Source organism: Gouania willdenowi, chromosome 3 (assembly GCF_900634775.1).
Source record: "Gouania willdenowi chromosome 3, fGouWil2.1, whole genome shotgun sequence".
Lineage (NCBI taxonomy): Eukaryota > Metazoa > Chordata > Actinopteri > Blenniiformes > Gobiesocidae > Gouania > Gouania willdenowi.
This window is the reverse complement of record NC_041046.1, coordinates 6,383,552-6,389,551: the sequence shown is the minus strand read 5'-3', so window position 1 is coordinate 6,389,551 and position 6,000 is coordinate 6,383,552. Positions and strand designations below refer to the sequence as shown.

At 39.1% G+C, this 6,000-nt stretch overlaps 1 pseudogene; it reads right to left on the bottom strand.

Annotated features, from left to right (window-relative positions):
* Positions 1-1,490: 1,490 nt before the first annotated feature.
* Positions 1,491-6,000, bottom strand: part of LOC114458937 (general transcription factor II-I repeat domain-containing protein 2-like) — a 43,915-nt pseudogene continuing 39,405 nt past the window's right edge.

Sequence of the window (6,000 nt, the reverse complement as noted above, 5' to 3'; positions counted from 1 at the left end):
TGAACAAATCCCTTCAAAAGCTTCAGTGGAGGCTGTGCTGCCACTGGTTCGGCTTTGGCTGCTCACGTTGCGCTGGTACATCAGACATCGCTCCATTCACCTACACAATGTTGTGCAAACCAGGTTAAAATAACATCACGTTCTTCCTCTGTATATATGTGTGTTGCACTCCTGCACGGTAGCAGGGTCACGAGGTCAGACCTGACGTGAGATCTGATTGTAGCATACACTCAAGTCTAAGTTGATAAATACCGAAGCTTGCGTGAATTTGGTCGAACCCACGTTGTACGCTCAGATGTACAGTTGATAAATGAGGGTCATGGTGTCTCCATGTGTTCCAAGACAGTTTGTCCATTGACATGCAAAGAAGAATGATATGTGAAAATGAGCCTGCACCCGCTTCAGATCCAGTAAAATAACTTGGTTCTATTCTGTTGTTGTGGTAAAGTACTTCAGTCAGACTATGGACTTGTTGAGTTGAGCAAATGTTCTCTAAATTTTGCTTTACACACCAAGATGTCGGTGAGAAATCCTCAAAGACTTCCAGTCATCCTTGACAACACAATCAAGAAAGATTGTGCTATGGAGGTTTATTCCAACAGTTGTTCTAAAAGTTCACTCATGAATGTTGGGATCAGACTTTGCTTCTTACACTTCAGCAAAAAAATCAAAACTGAATTCCCACCAGATTTATCTGAACTTTTGCTACAGCTATGAACAGAGGAGGAGAGAAGGGCAAAGTAAATGGATTGTATGCAGCATCTCTTTGGTTGTGTAAATGCTAAAGCTCTTCTGCAGTTTCTTTATTCTTCCTTTCTTTTGTCTGTATTTTCCATATTATTTGATCCATAAAATGTATAAAACATTTAAGAGGATGTATGCATTTTCAATGTTGCAGATAAACACCAATGTGTCTTTGTATGTGACCATCACAGGTTCTCCTTTTTACAGAAAAATAAAAAATGATCTCAAAACAAAGAAAATACTAAAACAAACATAATTTCTTTAATATATTTTAACATACCTGGGAGAGCAGTGGTACACCATCGTGAGAGAATGAACATGGAAAGAAAGCGAAGGAAAAAAAACTATAAAAGAGATGATGTAGCCTTGGATTTGTATTTCACAAGCTGTGTGTTCTAAGGGTGCATTCACACCGACGGATCCTAGAGCGGTTCAAACCCTGAAGTTAACCGGAATTTAGTCAGTAGCTCAATGGAGGGTCTCCAAATCTCCGAAATGTGGGAATGAAATGCGTTTCCGTGAGTTTTATGGATCAAATGAGCACATCTTGATGTTCTACTTTCTGTTTTCACTTTCTCACTTAAAATGTTTTCAGAACTTTCGAAGGTGGAGAATCAACAGACTTTAGCAATAACTAAGGCTCGCCGCGTGGGCGGCATCAATAAAGGGTGATCTGGGGCGCTCTGGGGGGCTCGGTCGGTGCGTTTGGGCGCCGGCGAGGCGACTCGTAGCGACCCCTTGGTGCCCTAGGCGGCTGGGGTTGTGGTCGTCGTTCCTGGGTGGGCTGCTCCCGGTGCTGCTTCTATTCTGGGTTCTTCCTGCCTGTGGTCCAGTCCCTGCTGGCTCTGGGCTGTGTTTGTTAGTCTGCTGGGCGTGGGCGTTGGCTCCTCCGCTAGGGTTTCGGGCAGGGGGCCTTCTGGGCCCTCCTCTCGGGGGCTAGATTTTGGCGGGGGGCCTTAGGGTTGGGGGTTGGGGTTGGTGGCGGGATGCGCTGGGTCCTCGGCTCCTTGGGGCTTTCTCGGGTGTGTATATGGGGGGCGGTGGCTGCCTGTCGGCTTGGGATCTTTGGGACGTCTGGGGGGCTGATCGGCCGTGGGATGGTGGCCTGGGGCTCCTTGGCCCCCGCTCTTTCTGCTGGCCTGGCTGCATCTTTGGTTCCGAGGCAGCGCTTGAGTTTGCAGTAGCATTTTTTGCACATACACTGGTCTACAATGCACTGGCATGCCTTGGACTGTGGGATAAAACTCGTACTGGTCTTAACTTTAGACACGTTGATCCCAAATACATGTTTTAGGTATTACCACTCACTCCTTCCCTCTGTCCACAGCCACCACCATTATAGCTAATCTTCACTCATTTATCACGAGACTGGCTTGATTACACAACACAATAAGCACAATACACTCAACTACAACTTCACATTTCACTCTCACTTTAAAATGATCAACTCTTCCCCACCCTTTCCATTTACCACCGCGAGTCTCTCCTCCGTGTTCCCTTAACCTTACCCCCCCCCCACCACCACCCCCTCACCCAGGTGTAACACTGACCTCTCTTTTTATATTCTCCCTCTAATAAAGTGTTTCTTACCCTTCCTTAGGGAGGGCTGGTGATGGACACAGTTATGCAATAAAATAAATTAAGTCATTTAAGTGCAATAACAAAACATGCATTGCTGTCTTAAAAATATTGCACTTCTTGTAGTGTTGACCTTTAACAGCATGTGCAGATAAAAAATAAATAAAATAAATAATAATAATATTTGCAGGCGCTCACAGTTTTCCTGGAGCTAATATTGCATTATGGCAGTCATTTTTTAATGTTGTTGAAAAAACTTAATTTCTTACAAAATCCTTTAATTTTCCTCAAATTATCACATATTTCCCTTAATTAATGATAAATTAGTCACAAAATCAAGGGAATTTAAAGTTGGACTTATGTTTTTCACTTATTGCTTGGATATTGTCATTTTCTTACATATTTTGGATTGTATGTATATGTACAAGTGCAAACTAGGGCACAACAATGTTTAAATTAAATCTGTGACCCACTTGAGCTCAAACTGCTCCGTATTTGGCACCTGAACTAAAATGAGTTTGACACCCTTGCTATAAATGCATCTTGGGAAACTTGGAAGTATACTTCAGTGGGAACGCTCATCATCCTAATCATACTACATATAGTAGACAGCATATACTCATTGAGTTGGTAGTGTATAATACATTAGTGTGACAGTTACAGCACAGCCACCAAATGGTGGAATGCTGCTGCATAATAACAGGATACATTCACTGATGGTAGAAGAGTATAGAGTTCATCATTACAGATATTTTTCTTTAAAGGAAAAACATACACTTTAATGTTTAACAAAGACCCCAATGGACCTCATCAAGGGCACTTGTTTGAGTGTTTCCTTTAACAGGCCCTCAACTGGAGTAAGAAGGCAGTGAGGGAACATGAAGAGCTGATGTTGGAAAGATGTGTGTTGGAGTTCTTTAGCAGAGCAGCAACACGGTGAACTTGACATCCTCAGGGCTCAGAGTGGGGTATCAGGACTCAGCAAAACCTAAGTCAAATGAAACGCCGTCAAATAACACGGCCTCAGGCTTCAAAATAAAAGTCGTCAGACTCAACAACCTCAGGACGTAAAACACAACATGACGTACTTTGAAGAAAGGGTAAATACACTTGACGTCATCAATATGTGCTGGTTCAGATATGAGAGTAAGTTGAAAGCTGTTATTTTTTATTTTTTAAAGGTTAGATATTATAAATGTTTCATTTGACTATGTATTTATTAATCAAACAATACATTGATATATCTTGACTTTTTAAAAAGAAAAAGAAAGAACGACTTTTCCACTTACGTCATCATGTGTTTTTCCAATTCCGTCAAAATAAAACGCCATGTAGTGTTTTACAGCCTGAGGCCCTTGAGTCTGATGATATTCATGTCAGCATTTAGAATAACAACAGATCTGAGCATTAACAATTTTTACAGTAATTTTATGTGTTTTTCTGTCATTTTGTGAATGTTTGTTGGTCTCTTGCTCATTATAAGGCATTTCTTTATAGTCATATTGTGTATTTGTGTTGCTAGCTTTTTTATCAGTATTATTGTTGTCGTTTTGTACATTTTTGTAGTAGTTTTGAGTGTTTTTGGAGTATTTTCTATGTTTTAGTTTTTTACTGTTGTTTCCTGCAATCTTGTAATTCTTTGTATTTTTTATGTATTCTTGCTTTAGTTTTGTGTATTTTTCTTTAATTTTGTGTATTTTTCTTTAATTTTGTACATTTACTTTGGGGACCACATAAAATTAGACCGAGGGCCGCATGTGGCCCCCGGGCCCCATTTTTGGCTGATAGGGTGTGTGCTTGATAAATGATCCATATTTTTTATTAAATGTAATTGTAGTGAAATAATTACCTTTTTTGTTGTATTCTAATTACATAATGCAGTTACTTGTATTCTGTTACTCTCCAAGCCAAATATAACGCATACTGTTATGTGGTGCCCAATGTTAAAACTTACTTTTTCATAGCTGACATATTTTGAACATTTAGCAAATTTTTCTTTCATTTGAGACAGAAATTCATGTAAAACATGTTCTATATCACTGTTAAAAATGTGTACACATGAAAAATAAATCTAAATGTATACTTTAAACCTGAATATAGTTGTAAAATCTAAATGTACATTTTAAATCTAAATCTAAATGTTAAATGTTTAGAAATTTTGCAAAGTGAGCAGGTCAATGCCTGTCAATTACGAGGCCCCGCCCACACCACAGACTGAGGCTCAGTGAGTGAGGAGAGGGTAGGAGCGAGACATTGCGGGATCGCCCCAAACTTACGTAGTATGTGCATGCCGTATGTCAACTCACTTTAGCCAGTGATGAAGACAGAGGATGCAGAAGTGTGTGGGCGGGGCTTCTTAATCAAAAAGCACTGACCTTCCCACTTTGTATGACTTTACACTTGGCAACCGATTTAACATTTAGATTTAGATTTAACATTTAGATTTAGATTTTACATATAGATTTAGATTTTATATTTAGATGTAACATTTAGATTTATTTTTCATGTTTGCATATTTTTAACAATGATATAGAACAGGTTGTTTTACATGAATTTGTCTCAAATGATAGAAAAATTTGCTAAATGTTCAAAATATGTTGCTATGACACAGTGACCAAGTTTCTCCATTTGACACCTTATATACTGTTACTAAGGTTTCTTATTGATCTTACAGTAACTGTCCACACTTTTCTCTTTCCCTCTTTTTTCAGACCTGATGTTTTGGGCCTTTCTGAGTTTATCCACAGGCTCTAAAAGTTTGTGTATGTTTGCTTAACTAGTAAATATAGCTGTGATAGACTAGTTCTAGTCTAGTTCAGTGGTCAGATACAGAGCATTTTGATCTCCAGTGGGCCATAGATTTAATGCGTGAAAACGAGTAATTTCTACATTATTGTGTCCGCAAATAATGCACGTAGAAGTGCATTATTTGCACTTCTACGTATACATAAAATACTAAATATGTAAGAAACCAAAACTATCCAAGAAATAAGTGACAGATATCAGTCCCAACAGGATCTTCACTTTAAATTTTCTAGATTTTGTGATCAAATTTCTATTCACTTATGGGAAATGTTGAATAATAATTTAAGAAAAAAAATTAAGGATTTTGTAAGTTTTTCCATCACTTTAACATTAAAAATGACTGCAATCATGTGATACAAGCACTGGGAAAGGGCCGGATTTGGCCCCCGGGCCTTGAGTTTGACACAAGTCTTCAGAAAGTGTTTGAGTATAAATGAGTTTCATTGTAAGTAAAATCTTTTTTGTCCAGCAGGGGGTGATATAAGCACTTGTTTTTAAACTCAGGCCTTTTGGGATCAACTGCTCTCAGTCCAACAGAGACTGAAGGAAGGAAGGGTTTAGTGTCTATTCATGTAGATCTGTCCAAGTCAGGAGATCATTTCTCTTATTCAAAGTTCTCCACCTAAAAAGTCATTAAAAATAAGTTGCTGAAGCCCAAACCTCTGAAGATAGCGATGTGTTCAGAGAGGAAATCAATCATTGTTGATCAGCGGAGTCTCCGAACAGTGCCAGCCATCCTGTTCGCACATGCTTCTCCTCTAATTATATTCCTAATCTTTTTCCACTGTGCTTTATTTTTAGAAGACGTCTCTCAAATCATCTCAGCATTAAATCATCCACCCATAACATCACCCGCTTTACAGAACACTGTGG